This window comes from Sphaeramia orbicularis, chromosome 1, assembly GCF_902148855.1.
Source record: "Sphaeramia orbicularis chromosome 1, fSphaOr1.1, whole genome shotgun sequence".
NCBI lineage: Eukaryota > Metazoa > Chordata > Actinopteri > Kurtiformes > Apogonidae > Sphaeramia > Sphaeramia orbicularis.
Window position 1 is genome coordinate 38,574,358 of NC_043957.1, and position 15,115 is coordinate 38,589,472.

A 15,115-nucleotide genomic window follows, 5' to 3' on the forward strand; every position below is an offset into this window, starting at 1 on the left:
ACAACGCAACATCACCTCGAGCAGGACTAAAAATGAGCACAGTGGATTCATGGTTTGCTTCCAGTTTCAGACCTCCCTGGACCAATTATATTCCCCCCCAAAACATGTCTAAATGTATTTCAAAATTAGAATATACTTGAGACCATTTAGACTTATTTTTAGCACAAGCTGCTCTCAATCAAGCGTTATAAGACATGCAGGTGAATTCTGTTCTGTTTTAGTATGTCTTTCTTATTCAGTACATTCCTCCACTATGGGAATTGTCTTCATGGGGCGCAGTGGGTGAAAGGTTAACAGGTCAAAGGTCAAAGAGCCTTCTCCATCAAGTTTCACTCTTTAACTAGCCTAACGCAACACAAAACAAGGCCAAGTTGTCTCAGCATGACTGAACAGCGAGGAGGAGGAGGATGGTGGGACGAGGAGGTAATCAGAGAGGGGAGCATGACGACAATGATTGAAAAGGGAGGCAGGAAAAAAGAAATGTATAAGGTGTATATGCAAATAAGTGAGGAGGAAGAAACACTATTAAAGAAAAAACTAATGAGTAAGGAGAAAAGGAGGGCAAAGGGAACAACAAAAGGATGAATAAAGGGTATTAGGTTCACAGTTAGTATAGGGATGAGATTATAAGTATGAGATGTAGGACATGTAGAGTACAGAGACACTACCAGACATATATTAGACAACATTAAAGTCCAAAAGACTTTAGCAACTTTGAGTCAAACTACTTCAAACACACAACCACTATCCTCCATCCTCTTAACTTCCACTGATGTGAGTGTCTTGCTTCAATAGGAAATATTCAGTATCAAATACACACAGAATGACATGTATGTGTACATGATGACCACACACTGATTAAAAATAAAACTATCCTTCAGCTCTGTTCTGTCACAAAGAGCCGACATGAGGTCTGAGGTCTGAGTCAAACAGAATAAAATGAAGGATAAAGGTCTCTTTAACATTCCTTAGACCAGTCTCTTTTTTTCCTTGCAGTAGAAAAAGAAACGCAGTGTGAGGCGAGGAAATAAAGCAGCCCCCCTACCATCCTCCTCATAACAATGCACAAAACTGAACAAGCTAGGACAGCCAGCAAGACTGGCATCTGTTGGGCTTATTTTGAGGACCACAAATAGTTTGTTTTTTTAAGTAATGCAAATAAAACATGGACTCTGTCAAAATACTATTTTTTTAAATAATTTTTTAAAATTAAGTTTATTCTATTTTTTATTTTTTTATTTATTTTAATTAATTAATTAATTTATTTATTTATTTTTAACTTTTTTATTTATTTATTTATTTTTTTGTCAAAATACTATTAATTTGAGGCAGATGCCCAGGGTGGAATAGTCCATGTGGCGATGCACACCCATCCCACAGAGACAGTATTTTTCGGGGGAGGACTACAAGAGTATGACATCTGCAGCCGGGTGCAAAGTCTACTAAGGCTTAGTCATTGTTTGAGCAAAAATACACACATATCTTCCAATATATATTCACTCACAATAGTTTGAGAGGAAATAACCTACCACCTTACAGATTGCACCAAATCTATAGTCAAATGGTTTCAGACCTTGACTAAACACTGGTATTTTTAGGCATGACTCGACTTGGCTCGACACATTTGGAAAAGTGTTACGTCTTTTCAACAGAAGTATGTTATAATATATTTATATGTCATGCATATATCTACATATATCATGTATGTATTGATCCAGGTCATGTATATTCATATTTTATATTACATGCGCTTTTGATTTGGACCAAAAAGACAGAAGTGCCGAGGGAAAGTGTGTACTGGGAGAGTTCAAAGCTCTGATAAAAAACTGTGTTACTGAATAATGCAACTGATTTTCCAAAGGTGGATTTTGTTGTATGTGTCTGTTGTCCTTTGTCTGTTTATTTTAGAATTTTTGTAGCTTTGTAATGGTGTGCTGTCTTGACCAGGTTTCCCTTGAAAAAGAGATTTTAATCTCACAGGATTTCCTGGTTAAATAAATACATAAATTATCACACTCGTTTATCCCCTGATTTTGGCTGCTGTAACATTGTAAAAGGATCTATTTTAGTACTTTTGGTGACTTGAATTAACCAGACTGTAACTGAAAACTAATTTTTAAAAGAAATAAAAACAGGAAACTTCTGAGGCATATATGAGAATCACAGCCTACTTCTCCAATGGATCTATTCATCCAAGACACCTTTGGCATATTAAGAATGTGAATTGCAACTAAAGGAACACTATTTTGTATATAGACTTGGGTACAAATAGCCATATAGCGGCTATATATTTTAATAAAGTTAAGTGAGGTGATAATGATGACCTTGACTTAAAATGAAATTCTATTAAAATAACATGAAAGTAGTCCCTTTGTGTCTTCTTGCTGTAAACTATTAGACTCCATAATCTTCATTTTCAATTAGTATAAGTTCAATTAGGCTATAGTAAGATGGTTCATACAATATTTGTTTTTCCACAACTACAGAAAACCTGTATTGCCTTTTCATTTTCAGATTTAAAAAGCTCATACTAGGAGCTTTACTTACTCTCCATTACGTATGATTTTTTTCGTCTGAAATAGCTCTATCCTACAGTAGTCAGTATCGGTTTTAGTCAAACATCAGCACATTTTGGCCTCCAGTTAAAGCTTTACTGACAGCTGCTGTTTCAGGAAAAAACACTGATGGATGCTAACATCCTGCTGTGTGTGTGTGTGTGTGTGTGTGTGTGAGTGCACTTTAAAATAAAAACACTCTCAGTCATATACATTTCTTTGTGAATAATGTGAATAATAAAGTGATGATTTAGGGATGCGCGCTACATGTGTGCCTTTTTGAGTATGTACCGACTACGCTTTCTTCAAACAGACCCGGGGGCTGTAACTGCCAAAACATGGGGCTACAGAGTGTTTTGAGCTGCTTGATTTCCCAGAGTAAAAACACAGCCAACACAGCCAATGAGCGTCCAACCTGCCACTGGCTTTGAACTGAGGACGCCAAGATCTGCTGTGCCTTTTAGTGCTGCAGCACTGCTGAAGGAGGATTTGTCTATAAGCATTAAATATTAGTTTTTGCAGTACTGTTACTTCTGATTTATCACCAGATCTTACAAGGTTAATTCATCTCTGAGTCTAGAGCCTTTTGTGTATTTATTATTAAAAATAAATACAAAAATATTTTCAGACTCGTGAATTCTCTTTGACCTTTATAGACATAGAAGTACTTTTTCCAAATTATATTTTCCCCTTCATATTTAACCTTTCCTAAGCAATTTATCATCATTCATTGATAGTAATATTATCCTCTGTATTTTGTATTTTTTGTTTTTCAGTGAAAATCAGGTATTTTCCAATATTTAATTTACTGGTCATGAAGATGTTAATAAAACCTCAGAGTAAATTCAAAGGTTCAGAGAAAACTGAAAAAAGAGGAATTTTTTGCAAAAAGAAATCATTAGGTGAACATAAAAATAAGTGTCTGCAGTCACTGTTATTTGTTAAATTGCATCTGTTTTACTTGTGAAACAGTGTTACATATAATGATGGTGTTTCCATGTTCACTACGGAGCCTTCGAACATCCAAATGGGTAATGTTTGATGACCATGCACAGCTGAGAAACTACATTTTACCTGAATTATTAAAATGCATTAATAGGACGAGTGGTTCAAAAGTTATTAAACAGTTTAGATCAGCAGATGTTTTGGGTTTCCAGTGGCTGTTAGGGTCTTTGAGGGTTAATTTGCATAGTCTATTAATAGTAATTGTCAGATGTTTCAAGTATTTTATCATATTCATTGAAAAACATCAATAGTGTGCTGAGTTTTGATCTCGATCTGATCTCCATGTTGGCAAAATTGCTTTGTCAAATGTGAACAGTGAAGCAACTACACTATACAACATGAATGCAATTGCACACATTGTATTATGTTTTTGTTTAGCAAGTTTAGAAAGAGATTATTTCCCTCTGTGTGTTGCTGTGGGGTTCAGTCTAGATAAAATGCATCCAGGCATATCGTTCCTGATCCCTGGTGAGACTAATGTCAATAAAGAGATGAAGAAGACAGAGAAAGAAATTTGGGGGGTTTTTTTTGTCTAGTTTGCTGGTTTTAACCCTATTTCAGATCATTTCAATAACTGGCAATGAATGTCTACATCCTATTGCTGACCTACCCTCACGCGACTAATGTATAACTAGTCCATTATTTGTGTGGTGAGGCTGTGCTAGTATGTGCGCTCATTAAAGTTCATCTAATGCCCTTCAGGTTTATCAGTAGTACACAGTCTGCCAGGTAGACAAAACAGAGCAGCATGAATAGTCACAGATAGAAGCAAGAAAGAGAAATGAGTACAATTAGGCTCTGAAGGAGGAAAAATTTGTGAATTATTTATTATTAATTCTGCAGCTGCAACACAATGTAAGAAATAAAGAGAAAAGAGTCGTAACATTCACAAAGTGTTGACTTTCTTTGGATGCAAACACAACAATTACCAGATGTGATGTGGAGAAAAATTGTTGTTAAAAAAAAGAGTAAAAGAGACAAAGACAGATGGCAGAACAATAAAAAAAAAAGAGGGAACTGGAGCCAACTTTAAATAGCAACACGCAACAGGAGGATTTTCTGAAGACTATTCACATTCCAAGGATCTCAGCTTCAGAAAGCAACCTGAATACAACTTGTCCTAATTAAAGGAAGGTTAATCTGTTGAAACAATATTATTTATTTTTAGCAATGGGTGAATTCCATTACGTAATATGAATGTTGACATGGTCCCGAAACTCATCACTGAGTAATGTAATCTGTTGTTGTTGTTGATGGTGATGATGTGCCATTACTGAGCCACACTGGGAAATTACACTACGGAAAATTGTGAAAGACACAGGATGTCATTATATTTGCAATTACTAATTAATGGTTGTGCGACCGATACAGTACTTTAAGACACAGGGCAGAGTGGGTGATGATTCCGAGAAAGCTTTACCACTATTTGAAAATATTTATTTTAATTCCTCCTAAATTCAAATTATTTTCAGAGAAAGTTAATTCTTATACACAGAGAAATATCAGGTTTAGCCTGTATGTATAAGGCACATTTGCATACAGTCTTAAATTGTAATAAATCCCAATTTGTCATATCTATTTTTAGAGGGTAACAAAAAAATAAGTGTTGTCAAAGCTTTTCTACCAACAGTGGCCCTTTTATCATTACAATTATGGCAATTTACAGACAGCTTTTGCAACATCCAAAAGCATAGATCTTTATGAGTTTGTAGCATTACTGTTGCTAACACAACTTGCTAGGCTAGGGAGTTTATTGCCCCCACCCCCTTAAGGGAAGACAAGGGGTATTGTTTTTGGTTTGATTTGTTTGTTTCTTTGTTAACACTCTAGCAGCAAAACTATTGGTTCAATTCATACTAAATTTGGATCCTAGATTGCCAGAGACCCAGAATAGACCTTAGTATATTTTGGGAAAAGTAGGTCAAAGATTAAATTTTTATGAATTTTTAAATCTTTTTTTTCCCCATTTACTTATAATGGGTGAAATTTCACATATCTATAGCAGCAAAACTATTGGTTGAATTTATACCAAATTGACTTTATAGAATGCCAGTGTCCCAGAATGGATCTTACTATATTTTGGGAACAATAGGTTAAAGTTAAAATACATTTTTATGAATTTTTAAAATCTTCCCATTTTCTTATAATAGGTGAAATACAAGCGAGGGGCGGGGTTTGTTGTACCTGGCACCACTTGTTTAAGTCTGTTTAGTGATACGTTAACACGTTTCTGCATTAAAAGATTCAGTGAGAGTCCACATTAACTTGAAGCTTTTGTGTAACATGTTTTTTTTTTTGCAGCTGCTGATGAAATGACAGTCAATGAGTTGCCCATCTGAACTCTTCTGAACTATGATGAGCAGTGAGTCTAATTTACGAAGATGTGAAGTAGTTATGCTAGAGCGTAAACATGTTTTTGATTTTATAGAACTCAGATGGGGCAAAATAGGCCACTAGAATCTAGCCTGTGTATTTTAAGGAAACGCTGCATTTACGTACATTAAAAAGTGGATATGTCTGTCTACTTCATCTAGACATCATCTACTCAAAATATTGGAATAATTTTGATCCACAATGATGCAGTTTCTAGTCAGATTGCAAAAAAAAAAAAAAAAAGCCATCATTCACAGCCTTAACCTCCAGAAACCAGAGAAAACCTTGGTTGTAACTTGCCTGTATTTTAGAAGAGGTGAGGAAATTGTGATTTGCGATTTTACCTCAAAATATGGTCATAAGACCTTTTGACCACATCACCTGGCCCTGGTTTGAACCATGTCAAGTAAAGCAAAACTGATTGATTATTCACTGGCAAATAAGGGAATCTGAACAGAACCCTTTTTCACAGTAGACCTTTTAACATGGTAGCAGTTAAAGAAGAACTGTGAATATAATAACATTGATGATCCCACTGAGGTGCTTGAGTCCCGCTGTTGAATGCTTAATAACATCCTCCAATTAAACAGAATCATACTTAATCATATTATTTACACCTGAGTTTTCCTATTCAGAGCATGCAAGAATGATGACATGTGAAAGCATCTGCATTCCTCCCCTATAGAATACGCCTTTATTCTCCATTCTGCTATTTATTCTGAAGGATACACCTACACATGTTAACATAGAGACACACAACCACGGTGAGTGACAGGTAGAATGGCAGCTAATTAGACAGAGGCCAATTACTTCGAGGTTAGTGTTCAATCTTTCCGCCATAAAGGCCCCAACTCTTTAACAGGATGTACAACAACCACATTGTTGCAGCTGTCATTAAAAGGGAAGACTCGATCCACCTCTGCTCGCATGCCTTCGGCCCACGCTGAGTGCTGAGGGTCAATAACATTTTAGTGCTGAACAAATCATTAATCAGCACTTCTGGTGCACAATTATGTGGATGACCACGCGTTTTAAGACCACATTGATCTAAATGCAAAAAAGGGGGGAAAGATAGTTTGGAATTTGCCAGAATATAACAGCGCAGGAGCAGTGTGGCTGAAATGTGTTATATTCTAATGCAAAATTCAGCAACATTCAGTACAACATTATAAAATTATGCTTTTCTAATCCTGTCTGACTTGTTTAAAGGACTGATATTTTGCTTTTTTAAAAAAATTTTTTAAACGGAATTATGCATTTTTCCCTGCGGTCTACATAAACTGTAAATGCTATTCTTGAGTCTGAATTCTTCATTAATTCAACTCCACAGGTCCATCTTCAACCCTAGTTCTGAGTAATGACACCAGAAAGGTCATTTTGAGCGCTGGCCCTTTAAATGCAAATGAGCCACTTCACACCCCACCCCCTCCAGGTTGTTGGCTGGGCTGCTCTGACCCGTTCAGCCACTAGTGTTTGTTAATACAACCAACAACTGAACATTTTAGGTAATCGGCTTGAAGTTTGGACATATTTTGAGTATGAACTACAATCACTGCTGCTGATAAACAATTATGGCTAACTCTGAAAAAACATGTAACACATTAAGCAGGAATTAAAACAGGTTGTAGAAATCCACTCGATTTTTGCCAAAATGAATATAAAGATAACTTTGTAGCACCTGGAGGGTTCAAATTCAAACTTGTTGAACTATTAGGGTCCAAATACAAAAATAAATGTACCTAAGACTAATAACAATGGGTTTAGCAAAATATGACGCCTTTGACAATAAAAGTTGTATATTATTTACACCCTTTCATCTGCATTATTGTGACAAAAAGAGTTCTTTGTTAAGGAGGGCTCTTAATTTATGGAACATTTTCGTCATGTTCGACCGTAGATTAAAGGGATTATAGAGTTTCTGTGGTTGTGAAAGGTGTTTATTCTAATGATCAGGTGTGGGTGTTGCTTAAACCTTAAAAACAGAACTATATTTGTGGTGATATCTAAATGAATTTTTCTGTACATTTAACTTGCACAAAATAGTTTATCGCCATGCACTCATGCTTTGCCACAGACCCCTCCCTCAGATTAGCAACTTTTACACAGAGATCCCGGAAATTTAAATGACCAATTTACACAGCCAAGTCAAAGGAGTAACAGAAGTGAGACAGGCTGGACTGTACAAAGCCACAATAAAGGTGGGACCACATGATCCCACCATTTCATTTACACAGACATTCCGGAATAAAGGTGAAATATTCCCGTAACAGAAATGCTATGTAAAAAGGAGCTACTGAATAATGATTATCACCTGCCAACATCGCACCTGGAGCAGATCTCAGTCAGGACCCCATATAAGGGGCTCCTGTGCTCCAGGGCGGTGCCGGATCATTACTGCTGCTACTGTTTCCACTGCTGCTGTAGCTGTTACCATTTCTCCATAGCCTCACCTGGACTCTGACTGTTACTTTCCACCCTCAGGTTTTTGAGTTATTCATGTTCTTGTTTAATTAATGTTAAATAAACCTGTTTACTTCCTTCAGTTCTGTGCATTTGAGTTCATTCATTCGTCCCGTTCTAACAGGATCACATTGTCCTCAGCGAAAAAGCAAATCGTTAGCCTCATCGCCTGATTTGCCTTAGTCATATTTTTGACCAAAATCTGTTTAACTACTCACCTGACACTGCTGCTTAATTTTTCGTCTTTGGCTATGACCTGAAAAAAATAAGACTCTGGCAATTATGCTATGAGGCTAACAAAATATTTTTAGTTTTCAGTTTAGTTTACTTAAGTTTATTTCAGACACAAACATAATACAAAACATAGGGGAAAAAAAATAAATGAAACAAAACAAAAATAAAAAATCAAATAATAGAAAAAAGAACAACTGTTTTCCTATATTGCCTATATTTAATTGACTCTGGGTAAATTCAGTAGTTATCATATCCAAACAGAGAAATTTAAGAAAAAGTGACTTCTTTATGGAAATTAAGATACAAATAAAACACATCTGATGCCACTGAAATGCTGAGAAACTGCATTTTACCTGAATTATTTCATTGTATTCACCTAATTTGTTCAAAAGTTATTAATAATTTCAAATCCTTTGATATTTATCATCTCTGGCTGCTGTTTAAGGCTTTGAGGGTTATGTAATTGGATAGTAACCCCATCTTGTTGCAAAATATTTGCAAAACAAACCTTGAGCAAAAGCCAGAGAAGAAAACAAAGACTGAGAAGTGCCACACCGGTATAGGTTGGGACTGAATGAGAAGAAAAGTGAAGTCACATTGATTGGATTGATTCGCACTGATGAAGCTTTGATTTGGTGTGAGTCAGCAGTAAAACGGACCGGAGGATGAGCCGAGGAGTCTGACTCTGAAAAGGATGGATTTTCCAGAACCAGAAAAGAAGGAGGCATTGAGTAAGGAGAGTAACAAAAAGAGAGAAGGAAGAAGATGAAGCGCAGACACAAGGATGGAGAGCTGCAGATTCTCACTGCTTGCATTTGCCAAACTGAGCTCCAGAGATAAGAGGCGTTATTTCTAGGCAGAGGCTCCCTCCATCTAGTGTTGCTCTTTGTTCATTTCATCCTTTCTTGCTCTTTCTTTCTGTTCTTTTCAGCCAAGCTCCTCAAGTGCATTACCATAAAAATATTCACCCATAGTGAAGCCTTTAATACCTCCGTTGTGATATTCAGTGTTGTGGCTGCTTCTGTCACGTCAGATCCCACAGTGGGAAACGAGACAAGCAGGAGCAACTTCACAGCACAAAAAGGGATATTATAATTCAAAAACACACCTTAGAGCGTCAAAATGATCAATCAGTATTAACCCATCTTTAGTCTTTCTTAGTACCATTAGTCTTGAAGAACATTTGCTGTTTTTTTTTTTTTTTTTTCCAATATCAAAATACATAGACTTAAGAAGATGGTGAATAGTTAGTCTTTACCTGTTTTATTATGAAGCTATCAATTATTTAAACAGGTGAGTATTCTTTAAATATATAGTTATATATAGTCCCTGTATTATATAGGCTATAGATATATACAACAAACCAACTATTTTCATTCATTACAAGTAAATAAAAGCCAATATCTTCACTGTTGCCCATGAAGTCAGAATAAAATATTTTTACCTCTTCTCATGAAATGATTGTGACAATGTGATTTATTCTTGATAGATAAAATGTAACTGGGACTCAGTATGTGATCATTGCACCTATGTATAATTAGGAAATAGAAAGAGGACTGTGACTGAAAACAAAATTTTTCCAACTTAACGGGCAACAATGTAGTTATATACAACCAAACACCAACATAAATAAAGAGTTCAACATCGATTTAAGTGAAAAATCGAGAAATAAGTAGGCCTACACTGACCAACAGTTTTACTGTCCTAGTCCTTTGAGATTGACTTAAATTCCTCCAAAGTAACAGGTTCTGACAGTTTCAGGTCTTTCTATAAATCATTCCATGAAGATGAAGCTTCATATCAAGAAGTTGTTTTTTTTTTTTAACCCAACACTGTTCAGACTCTCGAAACCACTATTTGTAGGACGTTCTAAGAGCACAGACCATATTACTTTTGGGTTATACACAAATCCAAGACTACAGGAAGAGATAATAACATCCAATGACTAAGTGTAAGAGCCTGTATCTACATGAATGTCTATTATTCACCTCCTATGGTACACACTAATATTTCCATACACTCATATTTTACACAACCTAGTGACTCATCTTTCATTGCTATTTGGCCACATTAACCCTTAATAGGTAACCATGGTGCCCCCCACAGCTACGGTACTTTATTGCTTATAGTATGAAAGGATAGCAATGAAACGAAAAAAAAATATAACAAAATTGTGCTTTATTTTCCAAATAAATTCTCCTTTACTGCATGAAGTACAATTCTCCTTTACTGCGTGAAAACAGAAAAAATTAAAAACGTAGGGTCTGCTAGGACCCCAGGTTACCTATTAAGGGTTAAAGACTCACACAACTACAACAGTGTACGTTAATGGTAATTCATGTTGAAGGAGCAAACTAAAAGAAACACAAAGTTAATCACCCATTAAAGGGGCTTTAATGCTACATAACACATGGCTACATGTATAAAAACACTGCAACTTTGTCCTCACGGGTTTCAGTCACACTCACATAGATACCCATTTGTTTCCACCTGAGTACCACGGGAACAGGTAGCTGCTTGGATTACCAGGAATGCTGCACTGGACAAAGGACAATGTAGGGAGGGACTGTGGCAGCACACCGAACACTGTGTTGAGGTAATTTCAGTGAAATCACGTGTAAACACAGGAAACCCCAGGAGTTGTGTGTACATGTACATTAAGTATACAGGTGTTTACTCATGTGACTTCATTCACAGAGCCTACTCCGTGTTGGATGCAACAATTTGGAGACTAAAGTACGGTTTGGACTCATATTGGGGATGTCAAAGCTGAAGACTGACTGAAGGCAGCACATAGATCCTTACAAGTTAGTTAATTGAAATGTGAGAATGTGTGTCTGGTGGGGTGTGTACACTGGCCCGTTAAACAAGGAGAACTTGAAATACATCTGTTGATTATGAGTGATTACAAGACACAATTGCCGAGAACATGACAGAACAATCTGACTTTATAAATTGTAGATTACACAGCATGCACGGCAGTTATTATACCCTGCAGACTTCTGTCAACGCAAAACATTTAGATAATGTCAAACATATCCAGTCTGCTGTCAGCGTGTGAAAAGTGAGAGACGAGACAGTGTTGACGTAGACTATTTGTTTGCGTGTTTGCATTTGCCATTAAAAAAAACATATGCAAACCAAGCAGTGATCAGTTCTGAAGTACATTAACAGCTTTCACACTAAGTAAGCAGCTGTGTGTGTGTGTGTGTGTGTGTGCGTGTGTGTGTGTCTGTGTGTGTGTGTGTGTGTTGGGTGTTTATTAGGCCATTTGTCCTTAAGGTGTCAACCACCTGTTAACTTTCAGTGTTTGAGTACTGCACCTGTGTTTAAACAAAATGTGTTTCATATCACAGCAGGAAGGTTGACACAGAAAACAAAGTCAAACCAAAGTCATATGAAAGCTTTGGTTTCACCCTCAGGATCACTGATTATTATTATGAAACATTTATTATTCTCTCACATTTTTGTATTAAATAGTTATTTAGTCTTTATATGAGTCAATTCAGCCAAACTGTCAAAAAAGAACAGAATGATCTTTTTGGCAAAGGACATATAAATCACTGACTACCTACTAAGATTATAAAACTGTTTATTAATTTTAGAAGAAAAGCGCTGAAGAGGTTTTTGACAGATTCTTTGAACTACACTGGACTCGATCTTTTTTTTTTTTTTTATAAGAAATTATCTGTCTCAGAGATTAAATGTGCTAAATCTTACATATTTTAATAGGATGAATTGGAAAACAAATGACAAAATTGCTAGTTAGTTGATGTTTTCAATGTATATGACTTTTATTCCACATCTTTCAGCTACTGGTTTATGTACATTTATACAACAGATTTATAAATCTTCCACTCTAAAGAAGCTGTAATGTGAATGCCCTGTAATGTGAAGACAGTGTTTTGAAGTAGGCCCTCGATCTGAGAAAAACATTCCTTTAGAGTAAAACTCATTCTGTCATTAATTCTCAGAATTTCACATTTTGGCCCAAAAAACTTCAGTCAACCAACATTTCTTTATTAGTGACTCAAACTTTGTAAGGTTTCTTTAACACTAGGGGCATTTTATGTGCAGACCAGTGTTATTAGTATCATCATTAAAATAGTCTATTAATGCAAAAATGACAAGAACAGAAGTATGAATTATCTCAAAGAAAAAGCTCTACTTCCTATTCTCACACTGTATGCTAGAAGTTTACAGCTGCCTTGCTAACTCACTGCTCAGTAGTTGGAAGCTAATGTCTCACAGTCAAAGTGTGTTGTGTCTAGCATGGTGATTGTCCTCTCTGTGTCATCAGACTCATGTCCAAAGAAAAGAAAAGAGAGCGCCCCTCTGTTGTGCATTGTCTTTCTTTTAAGAGACTGTTTGTCAGCCCTCTTGCTGTTGGCCCTTCATTGGTGGCCGACACTCAGCAGGTGGTCAGTCCCCGCCTGTTGTCCACTGTTGTATGTGAATATTGTGATTCAAATGTTGTTTTCTAGACTCTGTGATAGAAAAGCTGCGAATTCATTAGTGGTAATGTTTTGTCCAGAGATTATTTGCTGTTCTCTCTTTGCATCAATATGTTAGAAAGTATGAAAGAAATCATGAGAGAGGAGCGACTGTTAAAACAGCTGCAGATTAGCCTCCATTCATCCATCGTGGCTTAGTGCTGCATGCTAATCTAGTTATTCTAGTCCTAGTGTACAGGCTGTGCCGTGTCAAAGACATTTATCTGAATGTCAGTCTTATTTCAGGAGATAAAATCATATGACTGCAAAAAGCAACTCTCTGTAAAAATGATTTCCATGGGACATTGTCCAAGATCGTGTCGATGCTGGGAAACGAACTGACAATGTCCTGCTGAGACAAGTACAAGTAAATCTCATTATGTAATGTCCAGTAACCAGGAGTATTCAAATGAACTCTAGTCTGACGTCACAGGTTGTCTCTTTTGAGTACAAATAAAACCCTGGCTATTTTTGGAACCACAAATGCATAGTAGAAGGGACAAAAGGTACAACAAGTAGTATCTGGTTGACATATACACACTGAGATCCTAAATAATTTCACTGTTGAGAAATCCACTTAAAGCTGATGCAGACAGGAACATTTAAGTTTTAAATGATCAACAATTCAGATTTTACATCCACAGATTGTGAGCTCTTCTGTCCTGTCAGATACCAGACCTGTTGTTCTCACATTTACATCATTCCTCTATCTTTAGTCTGTCTTGATCCACATATGCTTTATCTGTCCAGTTCCCTTCACACTTCTTTTGATCACTATATCTCTCTTTGGCTCAGTCAGTCTCTCTCCTTGCAGCTACACTGATATCCAATTAATCCCATTATAATCAGAGAGATGTGAACCACAACACAGCAGCGGCAGCAGCAACTGAGGGAGAGCTGACAGGGATGAGGGATGATATGAAGTGATACTAGAAATAAGACAGGGACGAAGAGGAGCAGTGTGATGACAGTGACGACAACAGCTGAGAAGGACACACAAGCAAGCTGTGAGGCAGGGTCAACTCCACACAGATACACATAAGCACATCCACACACAAACACTAACAGTGGTGGTGGTGGTGGGGACAATAGCCACTTAGCTGCCCCCCATTTAACATCCACACAGTCACCTCCTTCTTGTTCTATACACCTAGAGCCTCACATCTATCTAAATTGGCTATTTTCTCATTTTTGCCCTCATTCTGTCAAGTATTGTTTCATCACCCCCCCCCCCCCCCCCCCCTTGTGTGTGCAGTGTGGGCTCTTACCCCGTTTACTAGAGAGGGGAGTCCATGGTTAGCAGTCCCCCTCTTCCCACCGGCCGAGCCCTCATTCACTGGAGTCCTTGTGCTCGGTGTGTTCACCAGGGCTAAGTCCGCTGTCTGCCCTCACACACACACACAAACACACACTCAGGTGTTCCCTTCAAAGGCGAGAGGAGGAGGCACGGTGGGGATAGTCCAAAGGGTGAGTCCCTGTCGGTGGTATAGTCCAAACACACTCCCAGAGCCGAGCAGGATGGGCTCACTTCTAACACCGCACTGCCTGCTTTTCCTACATCGACAGCTACGGCAACTGCCTGACTCTCCCTGTCACACACATACACACACACACTCACACACACACACACACTCACAGCACAAGCACAGACTGTGCACCTCACACCCTCACACACTTCCCTTCTCTCTGGGACTGCTCCGCCGGCTGACTCGCATTCACACACTGAGAGCTCAGACCAGGCAACAGTTGTTGAATTCATGGCCCCTCCTTCCCTCCGCCTCCCCCTCGTTGGTTGTTGCTAGGCAACTGGCTTCTGTGGGCAGGGCTTGTGAGAGCTCTCACATTGCTGCACACTCTGCTCTTGGCTGCCGCCCACTCAGGCTATATTTGCATATGAAGCCCTGCCTGCCTCTGTCTGTGCTGTGGAAGAGGCCAGCGGCTGTGTGGGCCGTGAAGAGGGGGGAGGAGGGGGAATGTTGTCACTTAAAATGAAAC

General features: G+C 37.7%; 1 protein-coding gene across 2 annotated transcripts in view; it reads right to left on the reverse strand.

Annotated features, from left to right (window-relative positions):
• rab11fip4b (RAB11 family interacting protein 4 (class II) b) overlaps window positions 1-14,839 on the reverse strand; it is a 31,410-nt gene extending 16,571 nt beyond the window's left edge. Inside the window, exon 1 of one of the 2 annotated variants that reach the window (XM_030137699.1) lies at window positions 14,389-14,839. The gene's annotated coding sequence lies outside the window, so the exon portion shown is untranslated. The remainder of the gene's footprint in view (window positions 1-14,388) is intronic. The other variant, XM_030137700.1, reaches the window with a different exon arrangement.
• Between the last annotated feature and the right edge of the window lie 276 nt (window positions 14,840-15,115).